This window comes from Phascolarctos cinereus, unplaced genomic scaffold (assembly GCF_003287225.1).
Source record: "Phascolarctos cinereus isolate Bilbo 61053 unplaced genomic scaffold, phaCin_HiC Scaffold_9;HRSCAF=440, whole genome shotgun sequence".
Classification (NCBI taxonomy): Eukaryota; Metazoa; Chordata; class Mammalia; order Diprotodontia; family Phascolarctidae; genus Phascolarctos; species Phascolarctos cinereus.
The window spans coordinates 193,450,814-193,465,716 of NW_027556402.1; the positions used below are offsets into that span (position 1 = coordinate 193,450,814).

The 14,903-nt window shown below is 40.3% G+C and overlaps 1 protein-coding gene across 1 annotated transcript in view; it reads left to right on the forward strand.

The window, feature by feature from the left end:
• Nucleotides 1-12,147: 12,147 nt before the first annotated feature.
• Nucleotides 12,148-14,903, forward strand: part of SH3TC1 (SH3 domain and tetratricopeptide repeats 1) — a 110,206-nt gene continuing 107,450 nt past the window's right edge. Inside the window, 1 exon segment of the mRNA XM_078148317.1 lies at nt 12,148-12,251. The gene's annotated coding sequence lies outside the window, so the exon portion shown is untranslated.

Consider the following 14,903-nt stretch of genomic DNA (forward strand, 5'->3'; position numbering starts at 1 on the left):
ATAGATTTGTAAGGAAGATGTCCTTTGACCCTTCATGTACTATAGAAATGTGAATTACTATTTTGCACATGTCACATTCAAATTTGCGTCCTTGGTACCTTGTCTTCTTTTTATTTATTCATTTACTTATCCATTCATTCATTTATTCATTTATTTGTTTGTTTGTTTGTTTGTTTGTTTCTTTATTTATGGGCAGGAAATTGAGTTTAAGTAACTTGCCCGGGGTTACACAGCTAGTAAGTGTCAAGTGTCTGAGGCTGGATTTGAACTCAGGTCCTCCTGACTCCAGGGCTCTACCCACTGTGCCACCTTGCTGCCCTACCTTGTTTTATTTCTCCAAGCTTCTTGAAGTCAGAGATTTTGGTTTATTTATCCTTGTATTTTCCACAGAATTTTGCATAAGATTTTGCACATAGCAGCAGATACTAAATGAATTTTAATTGAATAAAGAAACAAAAAATACAACCTAGAAAATGCTGGGCCTGGAGTCAGGAAAACCTGAGTTCATATCCAACATACTAGCTGTGTGACCTTGAGCAGGAAAGTCACTTAACTTCTGTCTCTACCTTAATTTAATCAGCTGTCAATTAGGAAAAATAATAGCATCTACTTCCCTGGGTTGTTGTGAGGATAAAATTAGCTAATATTTTAAAATTAAATAAATGAATAAGGTCTTTGAAAACCTTGTTGCTGTTCAGTTGTTTCAGTCGTATTTGACTCTGACACCATTTGGGGTTTTCTTGGCAGAGATACTAGAGTGGTTTGCCATTTCCTTCTCTGGCTCATTTTACAGAAGAGGAAACTGAGGCAGTGTTAAGCAACTTACCCAGGGTCACACAGCTAGGAAGTATATAAGGCTGGATTTGAACTCAGTTCTTCCTGACTCCAGGTCCAGAGCTCTATCCATTGTGCCACCTAGCTTCGCCTTTCACTCTTAACCCTCTGTTAAAATGTTAAAATGTTACTAGATTCAGCTTTTATCAGCTCTGATACTTCATGTACGAAGCCTATGACCCCGTTCCTTCGTGGATCCATGTCTTTGGGATCAGATGTAAGTGCTTGGCCTGGGAGTGTGATCTAAGGCAGGAATTTTTAAAAAGAACACTAGGAGGAGGAAGGAGGAGAGAGAAAGATTTTAGTGAGCGATATTCCACTTTAATCTGTTGCCTTAATCTATTGGGTGAGGGTGAAGGTGAGGGTGACAGTAGCAATATGTCCCAATTCCTGCCAAAGGTTTTGGTGAGTGTGATACTCCTCCTCCATTCACATGGCTCCCAGTGAGAGTCCAGGAAGCAAATTCCAGCTCTCTCACTGACTTGGGGAGCAAATAGGGCTGCCACCCAGAAATCAAGATATGGGGTCTTCACTGGTTATTGGAGGGGCAATGACTGGAGCTGGGGGCAGGGAGAAGTGCCGTTACTAGGCTGGACTCACAACTTGTTGTCCCAAAAAGAGACAAGAGACAGTGGGTATGTGGGGGGGGGTGTATATGGGTGTGTGGGTGCGTAGGACACAGGAGCACAGGGAAATGGAGAATATTTAATAGTTTGACTTGAACCAAGGTCACTGAGAGTCAGAGCCCTGAACTAGAGCTTACTAGCTGTGTGACTCTGGGGTTTTGCCTCAGGGAACCAATCTCCTGAGCAGTAGTGAGCTTCATAACTGATCTCAGCCCTTCCTGGTCCTTTGCTAGGTTTGTGAGGTGGGGCACCTTAAGATCCTGCCCCTCTCTTTCTTTATCTGTCACCTCCCTTCTTTTTCCATCTCTTCACAACGGCTGTCTGCAGGACCATACCCAAAATGGTCTTCTGTGTCCCTGTCTCTGCCCCCTTCTAAAGGCATTAAGGGTGCCCAGTAAAACTTTAACACAAGGATCCTGCCCTTCCTCTAGAGCAAACCTGCCTGCTGCCCTCATCCTCAGTGGTTTGCATGGCAGGACTTCAACAGATAAAGGCGAACCACTTTCTGTTACTCACTCTATGAACTTCCTCTTCCCCCCTCCCTCCTGCCCCCTCTCCCCACCCCCCATGCTACTGAGGACTTCTGGGTAAGAATACAGGACTAGCATGAACTTGCTTCCTCCTTCACTCTTGTTTGGATGAAGAGGTAGTCCTTCTCAAGGAGGTCAACTCCTCTACATGCACCCTTAATCCTATCCCCTTTCATCTTCTCTAGAAGATTGCCCCCCACTTTTGTTACCACGAGCCTTCTAATTTTCAAAGTCTCCTTTACTGCTGCCTACAAATATGTCCATGTCTTCCCCACCTATAGAACAAAAGAAAAACAACAGAATCCCACCATCACTGCTATTATTGTAAATCTCTCTTCCTTTTCTGGACAAAGCTATTGAAAAAAGTTATTGTTATTGCTATCTCTTCTTCTTCTCCTTCTCCTCCTCCTCCTCCATATTCTTTTCTTCTTCTCCTCCTCTTTCTTCCCTCTCTCTTTTCTTCCCCCTCTCTCCTATGTGTATTTTTAAAATAATCATCTTATAAAAATGCATGTCTCATTCTGGACTTCTAGACCATTATGACCTCTCTGCCAAGAGATGGGAAACAAGATTCATCATTAGTCTTCTTGAGTCATAATTAGTCTGCTTTTTCACAGCAGTTTTCCTTTACAATATATAGTCATACTATAAATTATTCTCCTGGTTCTGCTCATGTCTCTTTGCATCAGTTCATACAAGTCTTCCCAGGTCTCTCTGAATCTGTCCCTCTCATCATTTCATACTGAGTAATAATATTCCACTGCATTGGCATACCAACAATTATTTAGCCCTTTCTTAATTGACAGGCACCCACTTTGTTTCCAGTTCTTTGCTACATTTAGAAAGTGCTGCTCTAAAAACTTTTGTATATATGGGTTCTGTCCTTTATTCTCTGATCTCTTTGGGGTAGGAATCTAATAGTTTCATCACTGGGTCAAAGGCATGTATAGTCAAAGGCATGAATTTTGAGTGCAATCCTTGGCTCAATTCTGGAGGACCCTCCCCTCATTGGTGGAATTTAAATATTCAGTGCCCCATGCCTATGTGAGGGGAACAGAGTTGATAGGAGTAGGAAAGAAGAGAGATGCTGAGGTCTTCTGGCTTCCAAAAGACAAGAGAGAATATGATTCTCAATATGAGAGAGAAGACCTATGAATGCAATCACTCTTCAGGTCCTTTGAAGGAAGACTCTAGGAAGAAGCTGATATGTAGAGCTTCAGTGATGTCCCTATTCCCTGCTTGCTATACTAAAAACTTCAGGAATTTCCTCTTGTGTGAGATCTGGGACTACCTCTTGGTTGAGTTGAATTATATCGCTCCCAAAGGAAGAATCCATTCAATCTGTATAGTTGTATATTCTCCTATGTATCCCTTCTCTGATATATTTTTGGTATCTGTTTAGATAAATGGGTTTATTTGCTATGTGTGATCATTGCAGAACTGGCATCTGGTGAGAAGGGCATGAAGTCTTGTATATATAGCCAGGAACACTCCTTCCCATTAAGGAATAGTTAGGATCTGTATCTTGAACCTGAAAACAACTTCCCCTAGATTAACAATATTTAAGGGATCAAATAGACATAATTCTAGCCTGGTGCTCCTGTCTCTGAGGAGAGTAGACTGGCTAACCATTGGCCCCAATCTCCTGCTTCCCTTCCTGGCAGGAATCAAAGTTTTCCTTGGAGAAGGGTGAAGGAATGAGACAGTAGAGTTGTCTGTTCTTGCCTCATTGGGAGCCATATCTAGACAGATCCGTGTAGACTTACATAACCTACTTGGGCACAACAAAACAATACACAGACTCCCTTACATGAAATATAACTCCAAATTGCTTTTCAAAATGGTTGGTCCGTTTCAAAGCTCCATCATTTCACTTTCTTCTTAACTCCCTGAAATCTGGTTTCCAACTTCATCATTTATGTGAAATTGCTCTCTCCAAAGCTATTAATGATTTTTTAATTGCCAAATCTGTCTTCTCCCCAAATCTTATGCTTAAAATATTCCTTCCTTTTCCAAGCATTGGAAAAAATATACACATATTTTTTAGTCTCAGGACCCCTTTACACTCTTAAAAATTATTGAGAACCTCTTCTCCCAAAGAGCTTTTGCTATTGGTATTTGCCATATTAAGAAGTAAAACTAATATACTTTAAATATTTATTAAATAATTTAAAATAATAATAATAAACTTATCATATTGGCATATTTTATGAAAACAACTATGCTTTCAAAAATAGCAAGAGGAGTGGCATTATTTTCCATATTTTTGCAAATCTCTTTAATGTCTGGCTTCATAGAAAACAGATGGACTCTTATTTCTGCTTCTGTGCTCAATCTGTTGTGATGTATCATTTTGGTTAAAGTAAATGAAGAAAAATCTGGCTTTACACATATAGATAGTTGGAAAAGGGAGGAGCATTTTAATAGGCAAATAACAATTTAGCATCATTTTGAAAATAGTTTTGGCCCCCCCAGACACCCTAAAAAGGTCTTAGGGAAACCCCCAGGGTTTTTAGATGTTGAGAATCATTGAGACAGAGAATACTTTGAAAAATTTTAATGAGGGAGAGATTAGTTTTAATTGGAGAGATCAGGGAAAGGTTTATAAAAGATATGGGACCTGAAATGAGCCTTAAAGGAAGAAAGAATTTAACTAGTACAGCTAAGAAGCATGTTCCAGGCATGGGAGACATCTTATTGGGCATTAACGTAACTCTCCTTAGAGCTAACCTCAATCTCTCACACTGAAATATAAGCCCTTTTCTTTCCTTTTTTCTGCCCTCCTTCTAGTCTCTTCTAGGCACCCAAGTACAAACATTTTTGCGTATCACCTGTGAACCTTCCTAAAGTTCCCCATATCTTTGTTCTGTTTTAAAGTCTGTAGCTGGTCAATATTGTCAAAGGAGCTGACCAGTTCTGAGTGGCCACTGTCTGGTATCATCTTCAGACTGAATTAATTTTTGTTGACATGGCAATATTAAACAAGGTGAGACTCAGGATTGATGCCAGAAGACATTGTTCTATACCTTCCACAAGTAGACACTATTCTTCTAATGACACCTCCCTAACCAGTTATGCAACCACCTAAGATTGGAGACATCATGAAGAACTGAGATCATTGGGAAAGAAGTGAGATGTGCAGGTTCATAATTTTCTAGACCCTTTCCCCCATCCCCCATTTTTAAAAAACTTTTTGAAGTTAGGCTAAGGGAAGAATTGCCACGTCCTCCTCTCCCCCAAAGACTTTAGTCATAAAAAGACACAGTTGTATTAATACAAGAAGTACAATGTAGTGGTGAAAGCAGTGTAGTGGGGCTTGCATCTTGGTTCAGCCATGACCTTGGGCAAATGCCAGTTTCTCCGGGTTTCAGTTTCTCCCCCTCTAAAATGAAGGCATTAGATTAAAAAATCTTCAAATTCTCTGACTTGGTCTTCATTGAGCCTTGGAACTTTCAAGTTTAAACATTTATAAAACATAATCTTGTGAATCCAACTTCATTTTTTGTCAGGCACTTCTGCACTTAATTCCTCCTCTATTGATATTTGACTATAATTTCTCCTGACATACTTCTCTAATTTGTTGGGATCATATACGCCTTTCTTCAACTTGGCTTCTCTCAGTTCTCTTCCCCCTGCAAATTGCTCACTGAGAAATCAGATTAAATAATATATTAAAACACTTTCTAATCACAGTATACTACATAAAATATAAACTCTATTATCACCATCCTCTTTAAAAAAATCATGCATAGGTCAGCTAGAATTAGCTTTAAACATCATCTAGTTCTAGTTCAATCCTGGGCAAGTAGATGGTGCAATGGATAAAGGATTGTACTCAGAGGCAGGAAGACCTGAGTTCAAATCCCACACTTACTAACTGTGTGAGCCTGGGTAAGTCACTTAACCTGACTCATCCTCAGTGTTCATTCATCATTTTAAAAATGGTTAAGAAAACATCATCTACCTCTCAACTATTATTGCTATTATTTTGCTGATGAAGAAGCTGAGGTTAAGAGATGAGCACTAAGAGTTATCTAAGCAGAATGCTAAGAGTTATCTAGGAGGCAGCTAAGTGGCGCAATGTATAGAGTGCTAGATCTGGAGTCAGGAAGACTTGAGTTCAAATGTGGTTTCAGACACTTACTTGCTGTGTGACACTAGGCAAGTCACTTAACCTTGCTTGCCACAGTTTCCTCATCTGTAAAATGGTCTGGAGAAGGAAACGGCAAACCACTCCATTATCTTTGCCAACAAAACCCCAAATGGGGTCATGAAGAATCAGATGCAACTGAAAACAACTGAACAAAGGAGAGTAATGAATCATAGAGCTCTTTCCAGGTGATTTTCATGATAACGGTACTCGATTTCCTTCATATCACAGAATCCAGAACATTGAAGCTGGAAGTGACCTTATAGATCACATGTTACAACCCCTTTATTTCATCCAAAGGAAATAAGACCAAAAGAAGTTTAGTAACAGAGTCAAGATCACAGACTGAGTTAGAGACAGAAACACAGGTCTCAACTCACAGTTATGCTTTTTACATTGCACCATGATTCTTCTCAAGTCTTGTTTATTGGCCCAAGACAAAGAAAACAACAGACAAATAATCTTCCTGCTTATCATTTTTTCTTCCAATGAGGATTTGACTTTGAACTTACTAAAAACACTGGAGAAGTAAAGAAGATTGAGTTCTGATGAAGATGAATGAAATTGAAAAGTCCATTTGTGGAGTTTTTTTGGGGGAGGGAGTGATAAAGGTAAATATATCTTAGATTTAAAAAAAGAAATCTTGACATGAAACCCTGAAGTTTTTACTATAATGTGCTCACATTCTTATTTTCCTGATCATCCTACTATGGCCTCCCCTAAATCACTCTCTGATGGTGCACTATGACATGGAAAGAGGTCCTTGAGGCTGTGTCAGAATCAATCAATCAATAAATAGACAATAATTAAATGCCTAATATGTTGTTGAGTCATTTCAGTTATGTCCAACTTTTTGTGACCCCCTACGGAGTTTTCTTGGCAAAGACACTACAGTGGTTTCCCATTTCCTTCTTCAGCTCATTTTACAGATGAGGACACAGGCAAACAAGGTTAAGTGACTTGTCCAGGGTCATAGAGCTAACTGTGCTAAGTTCTAAGGACAAAAAAGAGGCAAAAGACAGTCCCTGTCCTCAGGGAGCTTACAATTTAATGGGCAGAAGAATGCAATTTTTTGTAAGATCTTACCAAAATGGCCTGGCTTTAGGCATGGGCACCATGCTAGACTAAATGAGGACAAACCTAGAGTTCAGAAAGGCTCATCACATAGTGATGGATTTTTTCTCTAGGAGAAGATCTAGGAGAGGCAGCATGGCATAGTGAAAAACATACTGGATAGAAAGGCAGAGTCCCTGTGTTCAAATCTCATCTCCATTACCTGTTCCCTATGTGACCTTGGGAAAGTCATCTGACCTCAGTTTCCTCATCTTTAAAATGAAAACATTAATACCTGTAGTGTTTACATCATAGGTTTGCTTTGAGGAACAAATGTAATTAATATATACCAGTCTTTTCATAGTTTTTATAGATTATATAAATGTAATTATTATTATAAGACCCTAGAGACAGAAGTAGATGTGATCTCACAGGCCACCTGGTTCAGTTTTACAGAGGGGAATACTGAGACCCATGAGGCAATGTGACTTCACAAAGATCTCACATTATTATTACCATTATTATTATTGTTGTTAAATATTGTTGATATAAAAGCATAATATCTATATCTGGAAAGTCTGAAGAAGGAGAATTCACAAAGATGATTCCAGAATATCCTTAATCCTTAAAGAATGGAAATATGTTAGAGCTGACTGACTCGGGAGTCATGAGACCTGGTTTCCAATGGCAGCTATGACACCAACTAGCTAAATGACCTTAGGCAAGTCATCTTCTTTCTTGGAGCTCCAGTTTCCCCATCTATAAGCAGAGGGGAAAGCGATTTGGAAATAGGTTAAAAAGTCACTAACCTATTCATATCCTTTAATCCCACTACTGGGCATAGAAACCAAGGACATGAATGAAAGAAAGCCTAGTTCTATGGATAACAAAATAGTCATACAGCACTCTTTATGTTTCAAAAGACTAAGAACAAAATAGCTACCCATTGATTGTGGACTAGCTGAATGAATCGTGACATAGGAATGTAACGGAATATTATTGAGCAGGAAGAAATGATGAATTTGATGATGAATGACGAATCTGAGAATTCAAAGAAGCAGGAGGAGCCTTGTACAAAGTGATAAAGGATGAAAGACGTACAGTCAAGGGAACTTTTGTAAAGATAAAAGCAGGTAACGACTTATTTTAATCTTTGATAACTGATGAGACATACGCCTGCTTCCTCTCAGGAGAGTGAGAGGGACTGTGGTGTGAAATGTTGTATACATTCTCAGATTGTGCTTCGTTTGTTGTTCTTATTGTTGCGTCGTTTCAGTCATGTCCAGCCCTTCGTGACCCCATTTGGGGTTTTCTTGGGAGAGATACCGGAGTGATTTGTCATTTCCTTCTCCAGCTCATTTTACAGATGAGGAAACTGAGGCAAACAGGGTTAAGTGACTTGCCCAGGGTCACACAGCTAGGAAATGTCTGAGGTCAGATTTGAACTCAGGGAGATGAGTCTTCCCAACTCCAGCTCTGGCATTCTATCAAATGGACCACCTAGCTGGCTAGTTTAGGTTATATTAAATGTTTTTATTTGTTCCAAGGAAGGAGCAGATGGGGGAGAGGGGGGAGGGTACTGATTAGAGAAAATAATGTTATTATAAAAACAAAACACAATAAAATTTAAAAATAGGTAAACAAAATAGGCTACACACATATATGTGTATATATGTATACATACACACACACACACAAGGGTGTTGGACCAGATCATCTTTAGCATCCCTTCGTTCTTTGTTCTTCATTCTAAATACCCCTTCCGGCTCTGAGAGTTAATACTCCATCTCCTAGGGTCCCTTCTATCTTAGATATTTTGTGGTTTCTATCTATCCAGAAGTTACAGTTACCAAAGATAGAAATAAACGCTTGAACTGTCCAGCGTCTCTGCATGGTGTATATTCTTCAAATCATGCACTAGATGGCAGCAACAAGCCTAGCTAGTTTCAGCCCCAAATTGTCTTGATTTCCTTGAACAGGGGAAGCAGGTCCTGAGCCAAGAAGAGTCCAGTGTCTGCCAGCGGAGAAGGCTCTGTTTCAACCCAAACTGTTCATTCTACCTCAGAGAAAATCCTTGGGAAAAGAATGCCTTTCCCTGGTATCATGTATGCTATATGATTTGTAGCTATGTGATAGTCCTTGTTTATGGATGTTTACTAAGCTAAGGGTATTAATAATATTAATAGTGCTGGTGTATATGTGGCAATAGTGTAAGTGTATATGTGTATATCGATGTGTCTCTTTATCTGTCTATCCACCCATCCATCTCATTTCATGGTTTATAAATCTCAGATATTCATTAACTCATTAGATTCTGCCAGCAACTCTGGAAGGCACACAGGGCAGGGAGTGTTTTGTTGTTTTTTGTCTAGGCAATGCAGTTAAGTGACTTGCCCAAGGTCACACAGCTAGTAAGTGTAATGTGTCTGAGGCTGGATTTGAACTCGGGTCCTCCTGAATCCAGGGCTGGTGTTCTGTCCACTGCGCCATCTAGCTGCCCCTGAATGGTTTTTTAAAACCCATTTTATAGATGAGGAAAACTGAGGCTCAGAGAGAAGAGGTGATTTGCCAGTGGTTATATAACCAGTGAATGGTAGAGGCAGGATGGGAGCTCTGGTCTTTTGCCTTAAAGCCTGCTGGTCAATATATGACAGTGCACTGCCCCTGGCTTTTTATATCTGTGATAAGAAAGTCCAAAATGAGTCCCACTCCTATGGCCCAGACATAATAAAAACTTCTTATAACAGTGTACTTCCTGCTCCTGCACCCCACAGTCTGGCTTTGACATGTTTCAAGGATTCAATTCTCTGTTGTAAATTGGCTGACTTTGGAATAATCAGTATTCAATAGGCTTCCATTGATGGCTTCTCCCCATTCCTCTCCCTTACTCTTTCTTGCTCCTCAAGGCCAAGATCCAGTGCCGTTGGCCTCCTGGCAGTTCCATGGATAAGACACTCCACCCAGGCATTCGCTCTAGCTGTCCCTCATGCCTGGAATGTTCCCCCTCTTTGCTCCAGCTACTCACCTCCTTGGCTTCCTTTAAGTTCCAACTAAAATCCCACCTTCCACAGGAAGCTTTCCCTAACCCCTTAATTCTAAATAAATGCACAACAAGAAATAAAAATGAAAGAGTTAGATAAGTAAGCAAGAAGTGTCTCAGAGTAGTAAGCAACTAAGTTATGGAATAGCATGGACAATAATTGTTGTGAATCCAGGACAGAGAACCCTCTAGGCTGGGATCATCTAGGAAGGCTTCATGGAAAGGCTTGAGGCGGGCCTTGAAGGATGGTTATGCTTTGACTGGTATGATTAACTCAAGGTAACAAAGGGAAGCTAGATTTACATCCCAAAAGAGAGTGTTTCATGCCATAAAAGCATGATACAAATGTAAGCCATCATTGTTATCATTACAGCAGGACAGAAGAAGGCGCATTGTGATCAGGTGGCCAGAGTCCATGACTTACATGTTTATGAGCAGTATGGTCAGGCGACCTAGATTGCAGTTTCCACTCTGTCACTCACTCTTTGTAAGATGTAACATGTCATTTCTTCTCTCTATCCTCAGTTTCCTCATCTTTTTTTTTCTTCGTCTTTTTTGGCAAGGCAATTGGGGTTAAGTGACTTGCCCAGGGTCACACAGGTAGTTTTCCCCATCTTTAAAATGAAGGGCTTGGAATCTATGATTTCTAAGGTCCCATCTACGTCTGATGTTCTTTGAAAGTGAATGTTCCTAATAGCCTTTCCACCTCTGATATTCATGTTCTAAGGATCCATCTAGCTCCGATATTCTATACTCTAAGGTTCTTTCCAATTCTTATGTTCTATGTTCCCAGCGCCCTCCCAGTTCTAATATTCTATATTCTAAGTTTCCTTTCACCTGTGATGGTCTATGTTCCCAGGGCCCTTCCAGCTCTAACTTTCTATGTTCTAAGTTTCCTTTCATCTCTGATATACTATGACTTCCTCACATAATGGTCTAACCTCTGCAGTCAGATCTGTGTTGTTAATGAAGCTCGGCCATTTACCTGTGTGAAGTTTCCTCATTTCAGATTCATTACCTATAGAATAAGGGAGGTGGATGGGATGGCTTCTAAAATCCCTTTTAGTTTAAATCTCTGAATCATAGGCAGATCCAAAGGTCTATTCTTGACCTTCCTGCTGCCTTTGGGATTGTGAACAGTTCATCTTGAATGGTTCTCCAGTCTGGGTTTCTAGGGCTCTCTTCTTTCCAATTTCCCCTGCCACCTGATTTTTCTGATTCTTCCTCTCCTGACTTTTGGGATAAGCACAATTGTTCAGTAGTCTGGATAAGGATTGGGACTAGGCTTGTGATTCCATTGCCAGACAAAAAGTATATTCCCTTACACTCTTAGGTCAGGGGTCCTTAAGCCTGGAATCCTGGAACTTGCTTCTAAAAAAGTTTGATAACTGTATTTCAATATAATGTTTCCTTTATATTCTCTTGTATTTTATTTTATTGTGAGAAGGGGCCCATAGTCTTTCTCAGATGATCAAAGGAGTAGTCCATGACACATACAAAAAAAGGTTAAAAACCCTTAGACAGTTCTCCAGAGCACTAAGAGTTTAAATGATTTGCCCAGGGTCATATACCCAGCATAGGCGAGAGATGGGACCAGAAACTACGCCTTCCTGGCTTCAAGGCCTGCCCCTCTATTCACCATGCCTCAATACCTTAAACTCTGAACTCTCTTAAAACTAACTCATTGGGGGATGGGGAGGGAGGGAAATTAAAAGACCGGGGAAGGAAGGTGGCCCTATAAACTCTGCCATGCTATGAACAATCTCTCCTGTTCCTCAATTCCCGGGAATGTCTGCTGACCTTTGAAATAACATGCTTAGTCTCCGTGATAAGAGGAAGGTCAGAAAAGAGAAGCTTAGGGGACTTTCCCTCTGCTGGGAGGGGCTGGAAAGCAGAAACCAATAACAAAGGCTTAATTACCAATGCAAACTGACTGGTTTTTCATAATTCGGGGTGGCCCTGAAAAATGTAGTGTCTTCCCAGACAGAAATCCGTGGTGGCTCCTTAAGAAGACCCAGGTAATGGTGCTTTCAGTCACTGTTTTATTTCTATTTTTTCCTCTTGCCTGAGAAGTTAGTGGAGGTGTATATATTTATCTGCCTCGGCCTCTTTCCTGTTGGCTGTTTCCGAAAGCTAAGCTTTCCTGTTTTCGTTTGCGAGCTCTAGGTTTGTCTAGTTGAGGTAAGCCTGTTTATTTTCAGTAGAGGCCCAAAGTTTGGCATTGGCGTTTTCCAAGCAATAGAGGGATTTCTGGGCCTGGGATGACTTGGAAGGTTTTCTCCCAGGACTGGAGAAGACATGAGAACTTGAGAACAGTGGCTCCGATATTCCTTCAAGGCCAGATGAGGAAGGAAGTTTAGTTAAGTAGAAAGAACACTGAATTGGGACTCCAAGATCTGGGGTTAGAGCCACAGCTCTGACCTCTGCTGTCTGTGTGACCTTAGATAAGTCACTTTCCTTCCCAGGTTCCTCATCTGTAAAATGCAGGGGTTAGAATAGATGATCTCTAAGAGACTGTCCTGCTATGACAGTTGTGTGGTTGGTGCGATGAAAAGAGCCATGGCTTCTGGAGTCAGAGAACATAGATTTTAAAACCACTCAATGATCTGGGGCAAGTCACCTGACTTCCCTGGGCCTCAGTTTCCCCATCTGCAAAATGACAAGGTTAGACTAGATGACCTCTTTCAGCTCTAGCCCTATGTTTCTATGATTCTGTGACACAAGTGCTTGAATTAGAAACATTTTTTAAAACCCTTTTGGGCACTCTACCTTTTGGGTGAAACTCATGTTGGGATCAAGGTTCTGGCAAAGTGTTAGTATTGTTCCTCCTTATCTGAGAATGAAACGTTTTTTAGAAGATCTGGTGTTATATGTAAAGCTGAGTCACTTCTCCTCTTTTTCCACATGAGTCTCCTATCTGCTCATATAAGCACCCCCGTGGCTTAGATTATTATGTAGATAGACATGAATAGAGACCACAGGACCAGCCTTATTCAGAAGGGGAATGAGTAGCAGCTGCTGGAAACTCTTGTCTTCCCTACTTCTTCTGACCTTGCCTTGGCATATAGTAAGCACTTAATAAATTCATTCATTGCCAATCGAAGCATACTATTTTCTCTTTTTTTTCTTTCCTGTGGTTTTTCCCTTTTGTTCTGATTCTTCTTTCACAACATGACTAATGCAGAAATATGATTTTTAAAAAATAGATGTTAGGACAAAGACTTTTAGTTCCTAATAGAATAAATAAATTGAAAATATGACTACAAAGAAATTAATTCATTCATTCATTTTCCTCTGAATAAGAGTCCAGAAGGATGGCTGGCAATTATTTGCCATATTTCCTTGGGTGAATCATCTCCCTACACCTCAGTTTTCCAATCTGAAAAATAGAAAAGATAACATTTGTGCTGTCAAGCTGGTCAGAGGGGATATGTGAAAATGTTTAAAATACAACATAAAAGCAAGGCGCTGATATCTTTATTGATTGGAGATCAGGCTTAAAATGCAAAGAATCTCTGGCAGGGAAGGGATGAGAAAGCCATTTGTTAGAGGGAAATCAAGGCTGGATCTGGAGTCAGAGGAATGTGGATTTGAATCCTGCCTCTGGTTACTATTTGTGAAACCTTGGTGAAGGGTTACTTCCTCTGTCCTGTCAAGTCAATAATTTATCAAGCACTTATTATATACCTGCCACTGTGCTAAATGCTGGGGATACAAAGAAAGGCAAAAAACAGTCCCTACCCTCAAAGAGCTCACAGTCTAAAGTGGGAGACAACATGCAAACAACTATGCAGTACTAAACAACTAAGTAATTAAATAAATGAATGAATAAGTAGATAAATAAAGACAGGGTAAATTGGAGGTAATCTCAGGAGGACTGTGGTAGCATCAAAGGGATCCAGGAAAGGCTTCTTGGCAAAAGGTGGAATTTTAGTTGAGATTGATGGAAGCCAGGAAGCATTGATGAGCAGAGATGGTATTTCAGGAATGGAGAACAGCCAGTGAAAATGCCTAGAGTCTGAAGATGAAGTATCTTGTACAATCAACAGAAAGGAAGAAGTCATTGTCACTAGATCGAAGAGTACATGGAAGGGAATAAGGTGTAAAAAGACAGGAAAGGTAGAGAGGAACCCTATTGTGAAGGGTTTTACAAGCCAAAGAAAAGATTTTACATTTGATCCGGGAAGCAATAGAGAACCACTGAAATTTATTGAATAGGCGTGGTAGGAGTGTCAGAAGAGGTAATCAGGCAAATACAGGAGATGTTATGAAGGTAGAAATGACAAGATTTTGCAGATGTTTGGATGTTGGTAAGAGAGAGTCAGGAGTTAGGGATGATGCCTAGGTTTTAAGCTTGGAATATTAGGAGGATGGCGATGGCCTGCGAAGCAGCAGGAACGCTAGGAAGAAGGAAGAATTGGGGAAGGGGGAAGTATTCAGTTTTCAATATGTTGAGTTTAAGATGTTTATGGACATCCAGTTTAAGCTGCCCAATAGGCAGCTGGAGATTTAAGGCTGAAAGTCAAGAGAGAGGTTAGAGCTGGTTAGGTAGATCTGAGAAGCTCGTACACAAAAGTGATGATTAAATTAGTGGGAATTGATGATATCACCAAGAAAAGTAGTATCAATGGAGAAGGGGGGGGAGGGAACCCATTGTTGGTGAGTATAAC